The 25,792-nt window shown below is 41.0% G+C and overlaps 1 protein-coding gene across 4 annotated transcripts in view; it reads right to left on the reverse strand.

Moving 5' to 3' along the window:
• Positions 1 to 25,792, reverse strand: part of creb1b (cAMP responsive element binding protein 1b) — an 88,166-nt gene that overhangs the window by 54,642 nt on the left and 7,732 nt on the right. The window contains exon 2 of one of the 4 annotated variants that reach the window (XM_072578583.1): positions 23,481 to 23,549. The exons of the other annotated variants lie outside the window; for them this stretch is intronic. The gene's annotated coding sequence lies outside the window, so the exon portion shown is untranslated. The remainder of the gene's footprint in view (positions 1 to 23,480; positions 23,550 to 25,792) is intronic. 4 annotated transcript variants of the gene reach the window in all.

A 25,792-nucleotide genomic window follows, 5' to 3' on the forward strand; every position in this document is an offset into this window, starting at 1 on the left:
ACAGAAATTAATCAGGCACTGCAAATAATTGATGGCCAATCTGATTCTGTTCCGCTGTTTTGAGATAAATTTCGAGCCTATGTTTGTAAGTTCTAGTCTCGCAATCCAGGCAAAAGCCAGTTTTCCACAGATTCTGTTTTGAGTAGTTTACAGAGTTATGAGCACATTCATAAGTGTAATATTACTATCTGCACAGCCTCTAGAAGCAAACAACTTTAAGTAATGTCAGGAATGTACACAAAGGGATGGATAAAGTAGCTACTGTTTTTTTTCATTATAAAGCTTCTACTTTGATAGACTATTGGAAAGGAATAGACAACATTGATGCTCACACAATGTACCATAAATGTGCAGTACTCAGATACAAGTGCACCCATGTTAAAAGTGGGAATTCAGAAAAGATAAAGTGTTCATTAAAAAACCAATAAAGATATCAAATAAGGTGCAATGCACACATTAATAATACAACTGAATCAGGTGGTATACATGACTTCTGACTGCAAATGTTTACCCTTGCACAAAAGATTAAACATTATTAAATATTACATTTACTTTGAAGTTTATATTTCAACCCAAAATTTTGAAACACCATTATGTTCTGGTAATTTAGGTGAACACCATACTTTAATGTGTTTAAACGAAAAGCATGCTCAAAGGAAACCCTGTGCTTGAAGAGTTAATTAATATTAACGAACTGTGTTTGTTTTTAAATTTCACTATTAGTCTGTCCCTTTAGGAACAATTTAAGTTTCTCAATTCCTTTGACAATTTAAATGGAGGGAGATCCCTGGCACATATCAGTGAGGAAGTCAGTTAGTATGTGGGAAACTCTGTTCAGATGCTTATAAATTATCCTTACATTGTGCAAGAAAAAGTGACAGCTGTTTAACAATTTCATATTTGCATAAGTGGTTCAGATATCTTTAGATTAGAACTATTTTTCTTGGCTTTGTTAAAACTGAATTAATTTAATACTATAATTATCTTATTCCACATAGTACATCAACAGAAGTCATTCATAACATTAAAGGAAGCATGTACAAGCACTTGTTAAATACAAGGTAAAAACAATGACTGCAGATGCTGGAAACCAGATTCTGGATTCGTGGTGCTGGAACAGCACAGCAGTTCAGGCAGCATCCAAATAGCTTCGAAATCGACGTTTTGCCCGAAACGTCGATTTCAAAGCTATTTGGATGCTGCCTGAACTGCTGTGCTCTTCCAGCACCACTAATCCAGAAACTTGTTAACTACAGCCAACTTTACGTGCAATACAAAATATTTTGTTCTAGTTTGTTATAGGCCCATTATTTAATTTTGCTTCCAGACTTTCCTGCACAAGTCACTAATTGAGAAGATAAACAGGCAATCAAATGCTAGGGTTTGCAAGTTGGGTTCAATTATACCCTCGAGTGATTGTAAAGCTTGCACATTCTCCTATAGTCTGCATGGGTTTCCTCTGGGTGCTCTGGTTTCCTCCCACTGTTCAAAGATGTGCAGTTTGGGTGGATTGGCCGTGCTAAATTGCCATGATGTCCAGGGACGTGCAGGCTAGGTGGATAAGCCATGGAAAATGCAGGGTTACAGGGATGGAGTAGGCAGAGGTAGAATGCTTTTCGGAGAGTCGGTGTGGATTCAACATGCCGACTGGCCTGCTTCCACACTGTAGGGATTCCATGATTTAAAAAAGTATTTCCCATTATCAGAATTCTAAACAAGTGAAATGCCAATGTTCAAATATTTGATCTCCTTCAGATGATAGCTAAGTTGGTAAGTTGCCTTGTTATGCCCCAATAACTGAGTTTGCTCATTGCTCCACTGTAACACATCAATTTCTCACCCTGATTTCCAAATGGTTTCCTGCCTATACTTTTCTCTCACTAAGTTTTCCCAGCTCAAAATCTTTTGTGAACTCCATACACCTTCAACTCTGGCTTTTTGACTCTTCACCAGTGATGACCCTATTTCTACCTTTTTTCTTGATATCACCACCTGATAAACCTTTCTGCTCCTCACTCCTTCAAAATACTTCTCAAACCTCAGACCAAACTTTAACTCACATGTGCTAATATCTCTGGACATGGCTTGATATCAAGTGTTGTTCAGCATGTTTTACAGCAAAGGTTAACGCAAGGTTGTTGCTGAATAGAGAAGCCACAAATCCAAAGCCTAAATACTTGGTAGTACATGGTTTAACAGCTTGTCCAAAAGACGGCAGCTCAAAAAGTACAACACTCTGTCAGTACTGCTCAAGAATGTCAGTCTTGACTATATGCTCAAATTGTTGTGAGCAAGACTTGAACTCATATTTCAAGTCACAGCGATCTACAGCACAAAAAAGGCCAAATCTGTCATAGCTAGCCAGAATCAATATCCTGTGGGACTCTTGACAGAAGATCTATTGGCCCAACAACATAAATGATGTGGCACTGTCAATCATGGGATGGGCATTCTGCTGGCGGCTCAGCACCTAATTCTCTAAGTCTCTCCATCACCTGTAAGGCACAAGGAACGAGGCAGAATACCTTCCACTTTCCTGTCTGGCTGCAGCTGCAACATCACTCTGAGGTGGATGATCAGCCATGATCTCACTGAATGGAGGAGTAGACTCCACAGCCTGAATGGCATATTCCTGTTCCTATGCTCCTGGACAGCTGACACAATAACAGTATGTTGAATTTTTCTGCCACAGAAAAATCAAAGCATACTGAGGAGAACTAGCTCAAGGGCACAAAATAGTTCTTTGAAGAAGTTCATTTTACTCTTTATTGAAGTGAACTATATGACATCTTTATTTTATGAAAAAAATTAACAACTTCAAATTCAATCTTCTTTATTGTTATGGCAGAGAACAAGATCAATTTTAAATTGGGTGGTGGTCATGGTCTGCAGCAGACGTTACAACTACACAGTGAAGAACAACCAACCATTTCCTTCAGCTTTGCATTCTGTTCATGTGTCATAATGGGCTGCCTCACTATTCAAAGACTGAGTCTTACCCTCCCCTCGGTGGACTCTACTTTTATTTCAAAGAACAGGATAAAATCCATTATTTAAGAAGTATGTCTGCTTTTAAACAAAAGATTCCAGAGGTGTGATTGGAGTACCTTCGATCACCAAAGGTACAAAACATGAGATAATTTCCTTTAGACCAAATCCTCTCAGATTACACGCCAAAAGTTTCAGCAATTCTATTACTGCAAATAATTAAACCACCTCCCCCCCCCAAAAGAATCTAGCATATCCCAGCCATGACAATGCCTTCTTGTTTACAGTGACAACTTAGAGCTTCGTCTGAATATATATTTTTCCCCAACAGTTTTTATTGGACAACATGTTGACAAATATTGCCTAATTTCAATATACTTCACTATTTCTAGTCTTCTTGCAAGGCTGAATGTGCCAAGCTTAAATGAGAATAGAAACATTTTGTGCAATTCCCTTGTCAACCATACATTCAAGCACTGTCAAAGATGTAATGTTCCACAGCTCACTGCATTTGATTGAGGAAAAGGTCTACTTTTGTCAGAAGGTTTTGATGTTGTTGTTGTTACAAATTATGTTTGGTGCAGGTCATTAAGTATCTAACTTGACTACCTGTGCTTTAAGTCCTGCATTGCCTCCAGTTCATTCTCTGACACAGTGGGTGTCAACACTTGGATCTTACAACATATCAATTATTAGGTAACAACACAACTTTACTCCAGTTCATCGAGAATGGAAAAAACTCAGGGGAAAATCATTGTACTCTGCTCGATGAGCCAAATGGCCTGGTTCCAGACTATAGGAATTCTACGATTCTATGAATAGTGAAGCAGCAAATATTTTGGTGGTTCTACTTGCAGATTTTTAAATATTTGATCATTGTCAGTGTGTTCAGGTTTAAGGGATCAGGATCATATGAAATTACAGTTTAAAATGGATGAGGCAAGAGTTGGAAGGCTTCAGACAAACATTACTAGATAAAACTTATCCTAAAATGTTCCAGATGCTGCTCAGATGGGTACCATTGAATGCCATTTCATTAAGCTGTTACAGTTGCCACAACAACTGTGGTCTGCTCTCACTTACCTCAATTTAGTAAAGCAGTTCCAATAAAATAAAATCCTTAGGAGAATGCCTGCGTCAGTGAGTTGAATAACTGGTCTTTTATTTCCAGATCAAATTCACTGGACAAAACAACCAATTCCTTTTAGTTGTGAAGGACGGCCATGAAAAATTTGTTTGGACTCAAAAAAGATGGGTCATAAATAATCATGGCACATGCTTACTATCTGGTAGAAATCAACAGGAGCATGCCATGGTGTATTTACACTACATCTGTAGCTTTGAAACAAGAGAGAACCTCTTTGTTGCAATCGTACAGTTATTGCAATCTAAAACCCAGTGCTAAATTAATCATTAAGGAGTCTGATATTGCTCCACATTGCACTAGAGGGCCCTAGCCCCAATTTTCATCACAAATATTCAGTGCCAATGCAGAATGAAGACTGCTTTACATTTTAACATAAAGGTAGCCTGGAGATTGCTGTGGAAAATTCACAACAGAAACCACAACGACCCTGGGGGTGCTAAATATCAGCAGTGTTAAAAATAGGCAAAGCACTCTTCTTCAACACTGACAATTCTCTTGTTAATGACAAAAAGTTTTACAAAATGAATTAATGATGTATAATCAAGAGCCACCCACAAATTCTGCCACCTCCAACAAATACAGGAAAGCTTACTGCAACATGAGGAATCCTTCAGGTATAGTTTCATAACTATGCTGTGCTTAGTAAAGCAACAGACTACATATCCTAATCCTACACAAACTCAATCTTAAATGCTGAAGTTCTTTTGAAAATTCACTCCACAGCATGTATATGATAGGCAACCTGTACCTGTGAAGCAGAATTCTCCACAAAAGGAATGCATAGCCTACCTGCCACCTGTTTAAAATGCATTATTGCACAGCACCTAACATTTCACATGTCAAACCTTGGAAATCATCACCTTTAAGTTGTGAACAAAACAAGAAGAAAATATCTGTTTGTATTCAGGCACTTGCTTATTATTGCCAGTTCCTTTCCTGACTTCCTGTTGCATTGCTTTGCGAACAGTTGCAGCACTTCCCTTTGCTGCTTTTCTCAGCCATACTGTGATCCACCTTATCCAATTTGAAGACAAATTTCCTCCGATTCAAGTTTTTAAAAGTTAAACGTTTTTCACTTTTGAAGGCCAAAATACTGAAGATGCTGAAAAATTGTGACAACTAGAATTGCTGGAAATAGTCAGCAGTTAAGCAGCTTATGTAGAAAGAAACAAAATTTTAAATGTAGAACTACCAGAACCAGTAAGCTTTAGTGAAGAATACATGATATCTCTGACATTTTCCAATGCTTTACATGTCTTCAATCTGAAATCTTAGCTCTTCTGCACAATGCCACATGATTGGCTCTGTATTTCAAGCCATCCTTGTTTACATGAAAAGTTCGTGTTGGTGAAAATAAAGGCTAGTTACAATTTTTCAGATTCCCAATTGTTTACATTTAGATGAGGACAAATCATTTATCAGAATTGCATACCACCCATAAGAAATGGATACTTAGTTGTCAAAAATCCAAGGATATTTAGGAAAGGAGTAGAATATAAAGCCAAGTGAGAATATTTGGTGTGAGTGCACAAAAAGGTTGCATAGGGACAGATGACTGAGTGAGTAGGCAACAAGATGACAGATCAAATATGTGGATGAGTAGGAGGATATTCACTTTGACAGTAAGACGAGAAAAACAATGCTTTTTTGAAAAAGTGAGAAATTTGGTTGTAAGTTTGCTCGCTGAGCTGATAGACTTGTTGTCAGACGCTTTGCCACCATGCTGGGTAACATCAGTGTGTCTCCGGTGAAGCACTGGTGTTCTGTCCCGCTTGATGTATGCATGTCTCGGTCTGTTGTGGTGGATGATATCACTTCTGGTTCTTTTCCTGAGAGGTTGGTAATCAGACTCCATTTACCACCCTCTCAGGAAAAGAACCAGAAGTGATATCACCCACCACAACAGACCAAGACACACAAATAGCAAGCAGGACAGAACACCAGTGCTTCCCTGAAGACACTCTGATGATGTTACCCAGCATAGTGGCAAAACGCCAGAGAACAAATCTAACAGCTCAGTGAGCAAACTTACAACGTGATCCACAACCCGAGCTACAAATTTTCTCCAAAACCTCAGTGAGAAATTTGTAAATGTTGATATTGAGCAGCACATGGGTATATTTATAAAAGGAGAACAAAATTAGGCTTCAAACTCAAAAGAAATTAGGAAGGCAAATGGCACACTTGCCCTTCATTGCAAGTAGATTGAGCTCAGGACCACAAAGAATTTTGGTCTCCATATATACTTGCCTTAGAGACAGTGCAGCACAAATGCAGAAGGTTAGGTTGAGAGTTGAAAGGCTGACTAAATTTGGCATATTCTTCAGAATAAAGAAAGACGCAAGTTTCTCAAGGGGCTTGGAAAGGTAGGACACATATTGCTTCCCCTGTCTGGGTTGGCTAAAACACAGAAGTACAATTCCAGTATAAGTGAGTGATTATTTAGAACTAAGGTGAGTAGAAATCTCTTTCCTCAGGTATGTGAATCTCTGGAATTATCCACCTACAGGACTGTGAATATTTCATCAAAAAGCATATCCTGGCAGCGATAAATTTTTGATCTCTCAGGAAATCAAGGATTTCAGTGAGTGGTAAAGTGGAGATGAAGCAAATGATCAAGGGACCATATGATGTATCCTTGCTCTATTTTAAAAATGTCCAAGTGCTGCTGAACTTACATGCAACTGCACTACATGTTTAATAAAGCAAAAGAAAATACAGTCCACGATTGAGGTCATTTGATTCATCATTATCAGGGAAATAAGATGCACTGTCAGCACTCAAAGCTTCTCACATGTTACTAATTGACATTTAAGACTATAGAAGGTTCTTTCAAGAAAGGGAAACACTTCATATGTGAAAATGAGATATAACTGCTGTGCAAATTTTGCAACCAAATTAAGGTTGGAATGCAAACCTTAACTCATTGGTTGCTCAAAAAGGTTCCAATATTCTAAATATATAAAGATTGGGATTGGTTTGGGAAATGGGAAGAGGGCAGGATGTGGCAGTATACAAATTCCTCTTGAGGAAGAGGAGCATGAACACAATGGGTTGAACGGCCTTCTATACTGTAACACTTCCATAAGGTATTACAGCATACCAATATATAAGGGTAGTCAAAGCTCATTCATTAGTTTAGCACCACTAAAAATATGGCGGCTGTAGAAATCAAAAATGCCCTGGAGGTGCCAATGACTGAACACCAGACCAATAGCTTGTGCGATCAATAGGCATAGCAAATAATGGAAAATATCAGCTAGGTGATAGTCAATATTATTTTTGTAAAGCTTCAGTTTACATCGATGAAATAATGAAGTCAGTGTCCTCAAGAACGGGGGGGGGGGGGGGGGGAGAAAAGAATCACCCACTCATATGCAATACAGCAGTTTAACTTTTTTGCTACTAGCTTCAGATTTTCCCCCTTGTAATTACAGAGATGGAGGTATTAGTTTGACAACTGTACTAGTGGCTATATTTGTCAAGATAAAGTATCAGCCATGCTCTTCTGACACAATACTTGCAACCAGCTTTCTTTCACTATACTGATGAGCAGCTAATGCACAACAAAGGTTTGATTTTTCAGTTTATAATTCAGTAAACTACTTGCTTTTCATCCAGTTAACCTGCAGTGCAAAAATCAGTCATAATTTAAAGGATGCTGAAACAGCCCTCCACCTTTATAGAAGGACAAAGTAGCAAACAGCAATATTACTATAAACAATGTTGTAGATTATCATTAAATGAAATTACAATAAACAATGTTATAGATTACCATTGAATGAAATGAACTAAGTTGGATACAATGCAACTAGCTTTCAGCTGTAGTCAATGCTTACTGCAAGCTATCATACCATACCGCTTATAGGCGATTACAAAGGTTGCATACACAAAAGCATAACTGAACATTAACAAGATGATATTTATTTCAGATTCCCAGCAGTATTTTGCTTTAGTGATGTTGACATGTTCTTGCATTTAGTGTAGTTATAGATGTAAACTAATTAGTACAGCTCCTACCTAAAAATAACGTTGACGTTTAAAACACTACAGCTGTCAATTTTGAAATTCACATCAATGTAAATTATCATTGCTCTTAGGCTGTTCAGTTTAAACACATATTTTAAATAGAGGTAAGCAAAATACTTTTGTTTACAATTAATAAGTGGAATTTGGATGTTGCCACCGATTCCAGTATTTATTATTCTCTCTCATTCCCATAGTGCTCAGCCCCCTCCTTGATAAAATTGGATGGCTTACTAGGCTATTTCTGAGAAGAGTAAATCAGGTTGTGTAAGGATTGTAGAATACCTCCCCTAAAAAGACAATAAAAAAAACAGCTGTGGAGTTTTATAACAAGCACCCTTACTGATACTAGCTTTTAATCCCAAATTTATTTATTAATTAAACGATAAATTCCTCTAGCTGCCACAGTTGATTTGAACTAATTTCTCCAAATTATTAGTTCAGGACACTTCCAATACAGTAATATAATCACGATGCAATGAACCAAGGCAGCTTATACATCATTAAATTTACTTCTGTGGTAGCATATTGAATACCCACAATCTCTGAAAGTACAAAGACAGAAGCACATGTGAACAATATTGCTTTCAAGTAACCCAAGAACATAAGAAAAGAAACCAGTCATTTGACTCCTAAATCATGATCTGTTGAGACTTCAACTCCTCTTTCGTGACAGCTCAGCTTCGACTTCAACTCACCAATACTTCAAAAAGAAATCTACCCCACCTTAATTACTTTTTGTGATCTAGCCTCCACAACTTTATGGCAGAGATTTCAGACATTCAATACCTTTGGAGAAGAAATTCCATACACATCCCAGCTTTAAATGGGTGTTCCTTTATTCTCGAACTACATCTCCTCCACTAATGGAAATATCTTCTCATCTACCTTGTCAAACCTACTTAAATTCATGTATGTTTCAATAAAGATCACACCTCATTCTTCCAAATGTTTAACGGCCGAATCAGTTTAGCTATTCTTGATAAGTCAATGTCTTCACCTCAGGAAGCAGCCTAGTGAATCACTTTTGAGTTGCTTCCAATGCTTAATCATCCTTTCTTAAATAGAGGGACCAAATCAGTATACAGTACTCCAGGTGTAGCCTCAACATCCAAGACAGTTTTAAGATGACTCATGTTCTCTTTAAGCTGCACAGCCACCCAGAGAGACTCCACACTCTGAGTGGCACGTGAACCTATTACCTTTCGCATCCCAGATGTCACTGGGACGCAAAAGGTAATATTAGAGGAGATGCAGAACAAAAGTTCCAGTTCTTAACTTGGAATCCCTAACAACAGGGGCCAAAATTCATTTGCTTCATAAATGACATACTGTGCACGCACAAGAACATATAGACCCCTCAACCCTGCACTATTTGGGAATATCTTTCCATTTAAATAATGGTCTGCCTTTTGATTCTTCCTTCTCAAGTAAATGACCCAACACTTTTCCTGCTTTAAACACCATTTACAAGATTTTTGCCTCATCACAACCTACCTACTCTTCTGATGTAGATTCCTTGCCTTCATTAGATGTCCCTTCCACCTATTTCTGCTTCATCACCATCTATGGATACAATACACTCTGCCCTCTCCTTCACGTCTTTGATACGGATAGTTAATAAACTGAGGCTCCAGGAATTATCCTTCTGACACACCAATAGTTTTGCCGTACCAACCTGAAAAAGTCATATTCACCTTGACTATCTGTGTATTAAACAACTCTCAATCCATACTGTGAGCTCCCATCTTGTGCAAAATCTTACACCGCACCTGATCAAATGCCTTCTAGAGATCTGAAAACACTATGGTTCCCGTTTATTAACTCTGCTTGTCATGTCAAAACGTTGTCCAACATGATTTCCCTTTCTCAAATCAATGCTGAATCTGCTTATGTTAAGCTTCCCTAAATGTCCCAATTCTTCTTTAAAAATGGACTCCAGCACTTTCCCCACAAAAGATGCTAAACTATCAGCCTACAGTTTTCTGCTTACCTTCTCAAAAGGTATCACATTAGCTGTTTCCAAACACTGGAACCCTCTTTCGATGTACAGTCTTCTGGAATATTTTGACCATACTTGCATTCTCTGCATCCACTTCCTATAAAATTAGTTGGATGCAGGGGATCAGGTCCTGGTGACCAGTCAGCCTTCAGTCCCAATAATTCGTCAAATACTTTTCCCCTAGTGATAGAGATTATTACAAGACCTTTCCTCCTATCAATACCTTGCTTATCTAATACATTTGGCATAATTATACTGTCCTTCACTGAAGACCAGTGCAAAACATTGGTTAGAATTATCTGCCACTTCACTGTAACTTTATGTATATAAACTATTTACTTAAATGTTTACCACCACTCATCCACTGACTTGCCCCCCAGTCTATTTTTCCAGCCAATCTTAGATAACACCAAATCATACCATGTAACTATCCTTACTTAAATTGAGGACACTGGATTGAGACTAGAGTTGTCCTCTCCAAGTGAATGTGAAATTCTACCATGTTGGGAATGCTACTCCCTCAAGGATCCTTAACCATGAGATCTCTTATTGATCCAATCTTACTGCACATAACAAGCGTTAAAATTGGGGTAGGCTCTGTAACATACTGCTCAAAGAAGCAATCCCTGACACATTATACAGATTCGTCGAGATTATCCTTGCTCGTTTGATTTTGGCAGCCAATGAGTAGATTAAAACAACCATAACACCTCCCATTACTTTCCAATTTACTTTGTCTCATAGACAAACATTTCAGAACCCTAAACTTCCCTCCCTTGCTACTACCTACCTCTTTCCACCAAACTCATCATGAGCTGTCCCACCTATAATCACGACTCACCTCTGCAATGACAACATTTATTAACAAAATTACCCCATGTCCTTTTCCATTTTGCCTATTCTGAATACCCTCAAATAATGAATTCCTAGTCTTGGTCAACCTGCAACCCCAGGTCCATAATGTTTACTAAGTCACACACATATTTCTATTTAGGCTGTCAATTCATCTGCCATATCACAAATGCTACCTGCATTCACGCAAAGAACATTAGATTTTGTCTTCTTATTTTAATTAACTTTGGTCCTACATTCTGTTGCATTCATCTGTGTATATTTTCTACCCTTTAACACATTTTGTTTGCCTCTTCTCTACCCTGCACCTCTGCTCTCATTTTTTAAAACATGACGCATCATCTGATCATGTTTAGTTCTATCTACAATCCTAGTTTTATGATTCAGCAGGACACTAGTCCCAACAAAGTGGTAAAAACAATAACTGCAGATGCTGAAAACCAAATACTGGATTAGTGGTGCTGGAAGAGCACAGCAGTTCAGGCAGCATCCAAGGAGCAGCGAAATCGACGTTTCGGGCAAAAGCCCTTCATCAGGAATAAAGGCAGTGAGCCTGAAGCGTGGAGAGATAAGCTAGAGGAGGGTGGGGGTGGGGAGAGAGTAGCATAGAGTACAATGGGTAAGTGGGGGAGGAGATGAAGGTGATAGGTCAAGGAGGAGAGGGTGGAGTGGATAGGTCGAAAAGGAGATAGGCAGGTCGGACAAGTCAAGGAGACAATGCTGAGCTGGAAGTTTGAAACTAGGATGAGGTGGGGGAAGGGGAAATGAGGAAGCTGTTGAAGTCCACATTGATGCCCTGGGGTTGAAGTGTTCAGAGGCGGAAGATGAGGCGTTCTTCCTCCAGGCGTCTGGTGGTGAGAGAGCGGCGAAGGAGGCCCAGGACCTCCATGTCCTCGGCACAGTGGGAGGGGGAGTTGAAATGTTGAGAGGCTTTACGGAACATCTCCGAGACACCCGCACCAATCAACCAAACCGCCCGGTGGCCCAACATTTCAACTCCCCTGCCCACTCTGCCGAGGACATGGAGGTCCTGGGCCTCCTTCACCGCCGCTCCCTCACCACCAGACGCCTGGAGGAACAACGCCTCATCTTCCGCCTCGGAACACTTCAACCCCAGGGCATCAATGTGGACTTCAACAGCTTCCTCATTTCCCCTTCCCCCACCTCATCCTAGTTTCAAACTTTCAGCTCAGCACTGTCTCCTTGACTTGTCCGACCTGCCTATCTCCTTTTCGACCTATCCACTCCACCCTCTCCTCCTTGACCTATCACCTTTATCTCCTCCCCCACTTACCCATTGTACTCTATGCTACTCTCTCCCCACCCCCACCCTCCTCTAGTTTATCTCTCCACGCTTCAGGCTCACTGCCTTTATTCCTGATGAAGGGCTTTTGCCCGAAACGTCGATTTCACTGCTCCTTGGATGCTGCCTGAACTGCTGTGCTCTTCTAGCACCACTAATCCAGTACTAGTCCCAACAAAGTCTGCCCCAACAGGACAACTGTCTCTTTACTCAACAATGGTGCCAGTGCCACAAAAATCAGAACACTTGTCACCCATACCAATCTTTGAGTCAAGAATTTGCCTAACCGGCTCTAATTTGCACATAGCTCAGGCTATAACCAATGATGATTACTCTCGAGGATCTGCCTCTAAAATGTAGCACCTGAGTGGCTCATAATCCCTTGGGATGAACCTCTTTCTTAATCGTACATCGTTGATAATTAATCGGATTACAACTGGATCCTTCTCATTCTACTCAAAGCTTCTCTCCAACCAAGAGATATACCCCGAACCTTGGCACTAGGTAGGCAACACAGCTTTCGGGGATCTGTCTTTGCTGCAGAGAATAGTTCCGGGGGTCTCCAACTTACAAATGCCTGATTTAGTAATGTTTGTATTTATGAACATAATCCCATTCAAGGATATAATTTAAAGATCTGATATACAAAGATTTCTTGAACTGATGAATAGATATTTTATATTGTCTTCAATTGTGTCCCAACTTACATACAAATATACTTGGGAACAGACTCAAAGCATCTTTCCAACAACCTTAGGCTCGTCTAAAGCTAAATTCTGGATCCCCATACCTATATCACTCTTCATTACATTCTCCTGTTTGTGAACATGGACCAAACGTGACTGCCTCCTAAAACACTGACCAGGTACCTCCTTCCCTGCCTTGTTCATCACTTGGATACCAACTCATCAACTCTAAACTAAAGCTCCTTCAGCAGCCAACACTTGCTGCACATGTGGTCTCTGCAGCTGGGTTAAAGACCTGGAACCTCCTATCAAACACCAGTGTTGCAACACATGTACCAGGCAGACTGCAATGTGTGAAGAAAAATCTTCTTCTCAATCATCTCAGAACCACCTTATGAAGCAGAATTAGGGATGGACAATAGGTGAGGCTCCCATTTCACAAATGAATTTAAAAGGATTCATTCGAAAAAGGCCACAAAGGTACATAAATACATAGAAATGATGTTAAGATGAATATCACAAATATAACATTCCTTGTTCAGCCTCTGCCACAGTGTCTGCTAGTTCAATGCTTTTCCAGTGCAATTTGTCTAGACCCATTCTTCAGTGTGCAACTGTAACCAGAGTATGACCTGCAGCAGCTCCCTCTTCCCATATCTGCACAGTTGCATCCTGGTATCTCAGAAGAATCTATCCTTGGCAGAGTCCAATTTTTAGTCTACACACTGCCCCTCAGCAACATAATCTAAAAATATGGGTGTTAGTTTTTACATGGTAACACCCAGCTCTACTTCAAAACCACTTTTTTCAACTCCTCCATTCTCTGAATCAACAGACTGTTGGACATCCAGTAGCAGATAGGGAGAATTCCTTCAATTAAACATCAGCAAGATTGAAGCCATTGTCTTCAATGCTCACTTCAAATTTCCACTCTCTACTGAGTGATTTCCATCACTTCCAGCTCTGATGCTGAACCAATGTTTGCTACTTTGATGTTACATCTGATGCCAAAATGGGCTTTGGGCACATAGCTGTGCCATCACTAAGAGCGCCCGTTTCTATCTGTGTGACAGCACCCAACTTGACACACTCTCAGTTAATCTTGTAGCAGTTTATGAAATCATGAGGGACATAGATAAGGTGAATAGTCAAGTTCTTTTCCAAGGGTAGGGGAGTTCGAAACTAGAGGGCATAAGTTTAAGGTGAGAGGGGAAAGATTTAAAAGGAATCTGAGGGGCAACTTTTTCCACACAGTGCGTTGTGTATATAAAATGAGCTGTCAGCAGAAGTGTTAGAAGCAGGTCCAATTATAGAATTTCAAAAAAGACATTTGGACAGGTACCTGAATAGGAAAGACGTTTCTATGCTTAATGACTCCATGAGTCTATCTACTGCAAAACATTTATCTATGCCATTATTACTTTAGACTTGTTTATTCTAACACAAGGCTTTTAAGACTCTACTTTTTGTAAAAGTACTCCAATGCCAAAGTCTTCACTCACATAACATTCTGTACATATTCTGCTCATTGAGGGCGGCAGAGCAGCTGACATGACCTACATGGACTTCAGTAAGTCATGTGACAAGGTTCCATATGGTAGACTGGTTAGCAAAGTTCGATCACATGGGATACAAGGAGAACTAGCCATCTGGATACAAAACTGCCTTGAAGATAGAAGACAGGGTGGTGCTGCAGGGTTGCTTTTCAGACTGGAGGCCTGTGGGGGTTGAGGGGGTTTGCTTATGAGGAGAGATGGAGAAGACTGGGATTATATTCATTGGAATTTAGAAGAATGAGGGGGGAAACTTATAAAAGCATATAAAATTATGAATGTAATAGATAAGATAGAAGCAGAGAGGTTGTTTCCATTAGCGGGTGAAACTAGGACAAGTTGGCATAGAGTCAATATTATAGGGAACAGATTTAGGACTGAATTGAGGAGGAATGTCTTCACGCAGAGGGGTGTGAATCTGTGGAATTCCCTGCCCAGTGAAGTAGTTGAGGCTCTCTCAGTAAATGCTTTCAAAGCTAAGATAATAACTTTTCGAACAATAAAGAAATTAAGGATTATGGTAATAGGGCAGGTAAGCAGAGCTGAGGCCACAAAAAAAAATCAGCCATGATCTTATTAAATGGTGGAACTGGCTCAAAGGGTCAGAAGGCTCATTCTTGCTCCTAGCTCTTATCTATACGTTCTGTGATCAGTGGTGTGCACAGGATTGGTGCTGGGTCCACTGCTTTTTGTCATTTGGATAAATGATTTGGATGTATGATTAGGAAGTATGATTATTAAGTTTGCAGATGACACCAAAATTGGAGTTGTAGTGGACAGCAAAGAAGGTTACCCAAGAGTACAATGGGAACTTGATCAGATTGGCCAATGGGTCGAGGAGTGGCAGAAGGAGTTTAATTTAGATAAATGTGAGATGCTGCACTTTGGAAAGGCAAATCAGTGGAGGACTTATACACTTAACGGAAAGGTCCTGGGGAGTGTTGCTGAACAAAAAGCCCTTGGAGTGCAGGTTCGTAGTTCCTCAAAAGTGGAGTCAGAGGTAGGAAGGAAAGTGAAGACGGCATTTGGTATGCCTACTTTTATTGGTCAATGCATTGAGTATAGGAGTTGGAAGGTCATGTTACTGCAGTATAGGACATTGGTTAGACCACCTTTGGAAGAGTTTGTGCAGTTCTGGTCTCCATCTGATCAGAAGGATGTTGTGAAACTTGAAAGGGTTCAGAAAAGATTTAAAAGGGTGTTGCCGGGGTTGGAGGGGGGAGGCTGATTTGGCTGGGCTGTTTTCCCTGGAGCGTCGGAGGCTGAGAGGTTTAAAAAAATCATGAGAGGCATGGATGAGGATAAATAGATAAGGTATTTTCTCTGGGGTGGGTGAATCCAAAACTAGAGGGTGGAGGTATATTGTGAGAGAGGAAAGATTTAAACGGGACCCAAGGGTGGTGCATGTATGGAACGAGCTACCAGAGGAAGTAGTGGAGTCTGGTACAATTACAACATTTAAGAGTTATCTGGATGGGTATACAAAGAACAAAGAAAATTACAGAACAGGAACAGACCCTTCAGCGCTCCAAGCCTGCACCAATGCAGATCATCTATCTAAACCTATTTTCTAAACATCTGTATCCCTCTGCTCCCTGCCCATTCATGCACCTGTCCAGATACATCTTAAATGACGCTACTGTGCCCACCTCTACCACCTTCGCTGGCAACTTGTTCCACCCTCTGCATCAAGAACTTTCCAAGTATATCTCCCTTAAACTTTTCCCCTCTCACTATGATTCACCTAGAACTCATGACCCCTAGTAATAGAGTCCCATAGTCTGGGGAAGAAAGCTTCTTGCTATCCACCCTGTCTATATCTCTCATGATTTTGTAGACCTCAATCAGAATCCCCCCTCAATTTCCTTCTTTCTAATGAAAATAATCCTAATCTACTTAACTTCTTTTCATAGCTAGCGCCCTCCATACCAGGCAACATCCTGGTGAACCTCCTCTGCATCCTCTCCAAAGCATCCACATTCTCTTGGTAATGTAGTGACCAGAACTGTCGCAGTATTCCAAATGTGGCCGAACCAAAGTATTATACAACTGCAACATGACCTGCCAACCTTTGTACTCAATACCCCTTCCGATTAAGGAAAGCATGCCATATGCCTTCTTGACAACTCTTATCAACTTGCATTGCCATCTTCAGGGTACAATGGACCTGAACACCCAGATCTCTGTACATTAATTTTCACCAGGGCTTTTCCATTTACCGCAGTTGTTTGCTCTTGAATTGGATTTTCCAAAATGCATCTCCTCACATTTTCCCGGATTGAACTTCATCTACCATTTCTCTGCCCAACTCTCCAATCTATCTATATTCTGCTGTAACCTCTGGCAGTCCCCTTCACTACCTGTTACTCCACCAATCTTTGTGTCATCTGCAAACCTGCTAATCAGAGCACCTATACCTTCCTCCAGATCATTTATGTATTTCACAAACAACAGTGGTCCTAGCACAGATCCCTCTGGAACGCCATTGCTCATACTTCTCCATTTTGATAAACTCCTTTCCACTACTACATTCTGTCTCCTGTTCACAGCCAGTTCTTTATCCATCTAGCTAATACATTCTGGACCCCATGCACTTTCTCCATCAGCCTGCCATGGGAAACCTTATCAAATCTCTTATTGAAGTCCATCTATATGACATTTACAGCCCTTCCCTCAATCAACTTTGTCACTTCCTCAAAGCATTCTATTAATTTGGTAAGGCATGACCTTCCCTTCACAAAACCATGTTTCCTATTACTGATATGTCCATTTTCTTCCAAAGTGGAATAGATCCTTTCCTCAGTATCTTCGCCAGCAGCTTCCCTACACCGGACATCAGGCTCACCGGTCTATAATTACCTGGATTATCCCTGTTACTTTTCTTAAACAAGGGGATAACATTAGCAATTTTCCAGTCCTCTGGGAACTCACCTGTGTTCAAGAATGCTGCAAAGATATCTGTTAAGGCACCAGGTATTTCCTCTCTTGCTTCCCTCAGTAACCTAGGATGGATCTCATCCCAACCTGGGGACTTGCCCACCTTAATGCCTTTTGGAATACCCAACACTTCCTCCCTCCTTATGCCGACTTGACCTAGAGTAATCAAACATCTAACCTCAACATCCGTCAGATCCCTCTCCTTGGCGAATACCAACGCAAAGTGCTTATTAAGTATCTCACCCATTTTCTGACTCCACATATCTTTCCTCCTTTGTCCTTGATTGGGCCAACCCTTTTCCTAGTTAGGGTCTAGATTAGAGTGGTGCTGGAAAAGCACAGCAGGTCAGGCAGCATCCGAGGAGCAGGAAAATCGACGTTTTGGGCAAAAGCCCTTCATCAGGAATAGAGGCAGGGTGCCTGCAGAGTGGAGAATTTTTTTTTAATCTCTCCACTCGGCAGGCACCCTGCCTCTATTCCTGATGAAGGGCTTTTGCCCAAAACGTCAATTTTCCTGCTCCTCGGATGCTGCCTGACCTGCTGTGCTTTTTCAGCACCACTCTAACTTAGACCCTAACTAGGGAAAGGGTTGGCCCAATCAAGGACAACTAGTTTCCAGCATCTGCAGTCCTTGTTTTTACCTTTCCCTAGTTACCCTCTTGCTCCATATTATGTGTATAAATGAAGGAAAGGCTTTGGGATTTTCCTTAATTGCGTTTGCTAAAGATATTTCATGACCACTTTTAGCCCTCTTAATTCCGAGTTTCAGACTGGTCCTACATTCCCAATATTCTTCCAAAGTTTCATCTATCTTCAGTCACCTAGACCTTATGTATACTTCATTTTTCCTCTTAGCTAGTCTCACAATTGCACCTGCCATCCATGGTTCCCTAATCTTGCCATATCTATCCCACATTTTCTCAGGGACATGTCTCTCCTGCACTCTAATCAACCTCTCTTCAAAAGCCTCCCACATATCAAATGTGGATTCACCTTCATACAGCTGTTTCCAATCTACATTCCCCAGCTCCTGCTGAATTTCGGTATAGTTGGCCTTTCCCCAATTTAGCACTCCCTTAGGACCACTCTCGTCTTTGTCCATGAGTATTCTAAAACTTACGGAATTGTGATTACTATTCCCAAAGTAAGCCCCTACTGAAACTCCAACCACCTGGCTGAGTTCATTCCCCAACGCCAGGTCCAGTATGGCTGCTTCCCAAGTTGGACTATTTGCATACTACTCGAGAAAATCCTCCTAACAAATTCTGCTCCATCTCGACCTCTAACAACAAGTGAATTCCAGTCAACGTTGGGAAAATTAAAATCTCCTAAAACCAACTACCATGCTGCTACAACATCTTCCAATAATCTATTTACATATTTGTACCTCTATCTCATGCTCGCTGTTGGGAGGCCTGTAGCACAGCCCCAACATTCATACCACTCCCTTCCTATTTCTGAGCTCTGTCCATATTACCTCACTGCTCGAGTCCTCCATCGTGCCCTTTTTCAGCACAGCTGTGATATCCTCTCCAACTAGTAATGCAACTCCTCCACCCCTTTTACCTCCCTCTCTATCCCACCTGAAGCATCTATATCCTGGGATACTTAATTGCCAATCATGCCCTTCCTTCAACCAAGTCTCTGTAATAGCAATAACATTATACTCCCAGGTACTAATCCAAGCCCTAAGTTCATCTGCCTTACCTACTAAACTTCTTGCATTAAAACAAATGCATCTAAGACCACCAGTCACTGTGGGTTCATCATCTGCACCGTGCCTACTCTGCACCTTCGTCATGCTGACTTCATGATCTAGTTCCATATGAAGAGAAGGGTTTAGAGGGATATGGGCCAAATGCTGGAAAATGGGACTAGATTAATTTAGGACATCTGGTCAGCATGGACAAATTAGACTGAGGGGTCTAAACTGTGCTGTACATCTCCATGATTCACACCTGCTCAACAGTGTTTCATCCATTTAAATTCTCATCCTTGTTTTCAATTCCTCCATAGACTAACTCTCCAGAACTCTAACTCTTGCAGCCAACACTCTTCAAAATAACTGCATTCATCTAAGTCTGGTTGAGCATCCCTTAATTTATCTGAGATGCCTCATGCTGTGAACAATGCAAAGTGTTAGGAATACCACAACTCTTCACTCGTGAGAGCTGGCAGTGTATTTAACTAAATGAAGATTGGAATCCAAGACCATTTTATTTTGTGATTAAACAAACATGGATATCCATCTTAACAGGAATCCAGTTCACAATTTGTCATTATGGCTGAACTTCTCATGGTTCCACATGGTAGACTGCAGGCAAGAGCCAGGCACTCACCCATTAGTGGCAATGATCCATTCACCTACTTTTGTGATGTTAGTTGAGGGATAAAGAATAGCCAGGACACCAAAGAACTTTTCTACTCCTAAAAACAGTATAATGTAACATTTTAGTTCCACCTAAAAGGACAGGTTTATTTAACATTTCATATAAAAGATGGCACAGTACAATGCAAACCTCCCTCAGCACTATCTTAATAATATATTTGGTGCAGACTAAGTGAGCTCCCAATTGAGCAATGTTTGACACCTTATGGTTGAAAAAGTATTTCAGGACTTTAATAAATGGGATCAAACTTGGGGGGAGAGATTGATATCCAATAGAACAACTGGAGTTAATGTCACAGTGATATTGTAGCAATTGCAAATTTAGTACTTCTGCACAAGTGTTAACAGAACCATATAGAAAGCTGAAAGTACTGTTTCTGTGTTGCTACTGATAGCTTACAAAAAAAAAGACTGGATCTGAAATTAACATGCACTACACACAAGAAAACAAGTTCGGAGTAGGAATAGCTTCGTGAAGAAAGCAATAACTGGTTCAGCAAGATTGGAGTTTGAGGGACTCAGTAAATATATGAATTAATACTGACGCCAATTAGACTTCAGGGGAAGTATTAAGGTTTTACAACCTCCTATATTTACAGCACAGAATGTATTTTAATCAGTTTCTGAAGACCATTTACTGAACTTTTACTATCCATATTAAAAATGACATTCGCGTAAAGTTCCAATCTGGTACCCTCTCCTTACACTTTACATGTTTTGTCTTGTTGGGAAATTGGTGGTACTACTCATTCTGTAACTGTGATGCAGCATATATCTGTGCTTAATGATGGTTGGTACATGAATGAGCCCTCTGAGCATGTCTGAGGGGATTTCGTACAGAGGATTTGGATTCAGATGCTGAACAATACTTTCACTAAGTAATACTTCATCTTGCTTACACACTGGCTGCTGCATTTCCTACTTGAACAGAATTACACTTCATTAAGCAGTACTTGGGTGTAAAGCATTCTAGAATGACTTGACTTTTTTTCATTGATGGGACGTAGACAACATTGGATGGACAAACACTAATTGCCCATCTGGCATGGTCTTTTAGAAGGTTCTAGTGAACTGCTTTCTCGAATCACTGCAGTCTGTCTATGGCATAGGTACTGTCACAATGCTAATATGAAAGGAGTTCCAAGATTATGATTCACAATGCTGAAGGAACAGCAATGTATTTCCAGATCAGGATAATGAATGTCTTGGAGCTGTATTTGCAGGTGGTGGTATTGCCATTTATTTGCTGCCTTGATCCTTCTATATCGCAGCTGTCATTGCCTTTGAAGGTGCTGTCTAAGGAGCTTTGGTGAATCTCTGCAGTGTTTCTGACAGATGGTGCAGCATTGCTGCTGCATATTGCTGGTGGAAGTAGTGAGTGCGTGGATGTGAGGCCAGTCAAGTGGACTGCTTTGTACTGCATGGTGTCAAGCTTCTTCAGTGTTGTTGGAACTACTATCATTAAGCAAAGGGGGAGTATTCTACCACACTCCTGACTTGTGCCATGTAGATGGTGGCGAGGCTTTGGAGAACTAGGAAGTGAGTTAAAGTCTGCATGATTCCTACTGTCTGACCTGCTCTTGTCGCTACAGCATTTATACGGCTAGTCAAGTTTAGTTGGTCATCTGTTTATTTCTCTCCTATTTGTAAAAAAAAAACAGGGCTGTAACCTCTGAATTCCTCCACTATTTGGCTTCTGCTCCGTCTAAGAAGATAGATTGTGAGCAGAGTCTCAGCAATTTAAGCTCATCCACTTTATAGGAATCTGGGATATTCCAGGCCCAAACAGGTAACTTTTCTACTTTGGAGTGCCACAAATCTTTTACGTAGCTCCTCTTCATCTATTTTTACCTGTACCAATTTATCGAATATCTCCTCCTTTATGGTGACATTTCTTCCCCTAACAAAGAGATTATGGCCAGAGTATTTATTTAGTACTCCAGTCTTTTTTTTGTATCGAAGAGATTATCTCCTTTCAGTCCTAAATTTCCTTTGATTCCCTTTTTACTATTCACATTTGTAAGAATTTGAGTTCTCTTTTATGGGACCTAATGAACTATTCATACAGTTTTCTCTGCTCTTAATTTGCTTTTTCAATGCTACTCAGTACTTACTCTAAGTTGCTTGATTCTCTTCTGAATTATGAACCAGGCAGCCATCATAAGACTCTTTCTGTTTCACTGTAATTTTTAGTCAATCATAAAGCTCTTGTATGTTGCCAAACTAAGTCCTTTCTGAAGGGCTCCCATTCTTCAGTTATTGTTTTACTGACCAACCTTTGGTTTTAACCCACCTGAGACAGATCCTTTATCAACTGACTTTGGTGAACAGATGAGTTGTTAGTAGCATTTTTGTATTAATACATTAAACAGTGTTCCAAATTACTTCAATATATATTAAAAACATACACTGCACGTTTAAAAGCAAGTCTACAGTACGGCACCAGAACTGAATTTCTAAATTTGAAAATATCAGATCTTATTTCAACCAAGTAGCAACACACCCTGTTCAAACCTACAGCAACTATAAATAGATTTTACATGCTGCCTGGTAATATGATGACTATTGATAGTCATAAAGGAACCATAACTTACACTAGATTTACTTTATCAAGTTCACTTGGACATATTTGACACATTATGGCTTACCCTAACACATTAATTATTCAATACAATCCCACAAATCCTCACAGAAAAAAAGAGTTACAAACACATTTGAAATCAGAAATCAGTATAAGCCCAAACATATCTGCAAAAGATATTGAGAAATTTGGCAAGCTAATACAGGAGAATATTAACATCACTGAACTTTGTAATTCTCTCTGTTCCTTAAACACTTGCTGATGTAAGTAAGTGATATTGTGATAGATTTTGCATCAGTCAAACTTAATGCATGGAACACCATGTGTTTACAGGAAATTAATTAAATAATTTGAAAGGCCTGTGTGGCCTTTTGAGAAAGCCAAGATAACAAAATGCATTAATCATATGGAATTGATGTATTAAAAATATACCTTTTTGCCAAATTAAAACGTGGCTGGAGAACGAAGCTTTGTAAAGATGAATAATCATCCAATAAAGGAGGCAGTGTTTGGGATAGAAATGCAATATTGTACCACTGTCTCTCTTGGCTTGTCATAGTCATGTGAGCTCTACCACAAGATATTGACTGAAAACTAAGAAATCTAAGCTCCAGTACGGCACCAGAACTGAATTTCTAAATTTGAAAATATCAGAACTTATTTCAACCCCGGTAGCAACACACCCTGTTCATAGCAACAGGTATAGGCCATTCAGCCTGTCAAGCCTGGCCTACCATTCAATATGATCATCGCTGATTGAACACTTCATTGCTTTTTAAATTAGCCTACTTATGGAGGAACAGTTGAAAAAGTTCAGAGTTTTCCATTTTTCCACCCCCAAAGGCTGACCACTTTTGTGAAAGGTGACTAGATTTGTAGGACCTGAGATTAATACATGCTCACTAGTAATTTAGAACTGGATCTGTTACACAATACAACACAAGATACCACTGAATATAATCAGACAAATAAATTCATAAGGCAAAAGATATTTCTATTCAAGGATGGCGACATACCTGTCCTCAGGCATGGGGCAAGCAGATTTCTCACTAAGAAGCTGAATTATTTTGCAAACAAATGTACGTCTAGAAGGAAGCACAAGCAGGTACAGATGGTTACTGGATAGATATCAGCTGCAGATTCTGATGAATCACTGTATACCATACAACAGATCAGTTTGGGCAAAACTGAATGAGAACATCAGATGTCAAATACACACTGGCTTGTCACGTAACATCATGATCTGTGCAAATTGACCCAACATGATGGTTGAAGCTATATGATAGCACCATACTTGACCAAGAGAACAGATTGGTAAAAACAAGGACTGCAGATGCTGGAAAAGCAAGAAAAAAAATTGCAATTAAACAAGTTATATGGTGGAACTGGTCCTCCTGGGAGCAGATACGGCGGAGACGGAGAAATTGGGAATATGGGATGGCATTTTTGCAAGAGATAGGGTGGGAAGAGGTGTAATCCAGGTAGCTGTAGGAGTCGGTGGGTTTGTAAAAAATGTCAGTGTCAAGTCGGTCGTCACTAATGGAGATGGAGAGGTCCAGGAAGGGGAGGGAGGTGTCAGAGATGGTCCAGGTAAATTTAAGGTCAGGGTGGAATGTGTTGGTGAAGTTGATGAATTGTTCAACCTCCTCGCGGGAGCACGAGGTGGCGCCAATGCAGTCATCAATGTAGCGGAGGAAGAGGTGGGGAGTGGTGCCAGTGTAATTATGGAAGATCAACTGTTCTATATAGCCAACAAAGAGACAGGCATAGCTGGGGCCCATACGAGTGCCCATGGCTATGCCTTTGGTCTGGAGGAAGTGGGAGGATTCAAAGGAGAATTTGTTAAGGGCGAGGACCAGTTCAGCCAAACGAATGAGAGTGTCAGTGGAAGGGTACTGTTAGGGATGTCTGGAGAGGAAAAAACGAAGGGCTTGGAGGCCCTGGTCATGGCGGATGGAGGCGTAGAGGGATTGGATATCCATGGTGAAGATGAGGCGTTGGGGGCCGGGGAAACGGAAGTCTTGGAGGAGGTGGAGGGCGTGGGTGATGTCTCGAACGTATGTGGGGAGTTTCTGGACTAGGGGGGATAGGACAGTGTCGAGGTAGAGATGAGTTCATTGGGACAGGAGCATGCTGAGACAATGGGTCGGCTAGGGTGGTCAGGCTTGTGGATCTTAGGAAGGAGGTAGAACCGGGCAGTGTGGGGTTCCCGGACTATGAGGTTGGAAGCTGTGGGTGGGAGATCTCCTGAGGTGATGAGGTTCTGTATGGTCTGGGAGATGATGGTTTGGTGATGGGGGGTGGGGTCATGGTCAAGGGGGCAGTAGAAAGAGGTGTCCTCGAGTTGGCGTTTGGCTTCAGCGGCGTAGGGGTCAGTGCGCCAGACTACCACTGCGCCCCCTTTATCCGCTGGCTTAATGGTGAGGTTGGGATTAGAGCAGAGGGATTGGAGGGCTGCGTGTTGTGAGGGTGAGAGGTTGGAGTGGGGGAGGGGGGTCGACAGGTTGAGGCGGTTAATGTCCTGGCGGCAGTTGGAAATGAGGGGGTCGAGGGCAGGTAATAGGCCAGCGCGGGAACCCTTTCAAGTTTCACAACATCTTTCCGATAGGAAAGAGACCAGAACTGCATGCAATATTCCAACAGTGGCCTAACCAATGTCCTGTACAGCAGCAACATGACCTCCCACCTCCTGTACTCAATACTCTGACCAATAAAGTATAGCATACCAAACGCCTTCTTCACTATCCTATCTACCTGCGACTCCACTTTCAAGGAGCTATGAATCTGCACTCCAAGGTCTCTTTGTTCAGCAACACTCCCTAGGACCTTACCATTAAGCGTATACGTCCTGCTAAGATTTGCTTTCCCAAAATGCAACACCTCATACTTATCTAAATTAAACTACAGCACTGTGCCACCGTGGTGGGCGGCACGGTGGCACAGTGGTTAGCACTGCTGCCTCACAGCGCCAGAGACCCAGGTTCAATTCCTGCCTCAGGCGACTGTCTGTGTGGAGTTTGCACATTCTCCCCGTGTCTGCGTGGGTTTCCTCCGGGTGCTCCGGTTTCCTCCCACAGTCACAAAGATGTGCAGGTCAGGTGAATTGGCCATGCTAAATTGCCCGTAGTGTTAGGTAAGGGGTAGATGTAGGGGTATGGGTGGGTTGCGCTTCGGCGGGGCGGTGTGGACTTGTTGGGCCGAAGGGCCTGTTTCCACACTGTAAGTAATCTAAAAAAAAACTAATAAAACTACAGCTCCTCGCATTTATCTGCCACTTCTCAGCCCATTGGCCCATCTGGTCCAGATCCTGTTGTAACCCTCAGATGTG

Source organism: Chiloscyllium punctatum, chromosome 10, assembly GCF_047496795.1.
Source record: "Chiloscyllium punctatum isolate Juve2018m chromosome 10, sChiPun1.3, whole genome shotgun sequence".
NCBI lineage: Eukaryota > Metazoa > Chordata > Chondrichthyes > Orectolobiformes > Hemiscylliidae > Chiloscyllium > Chiloscyllium punctatum.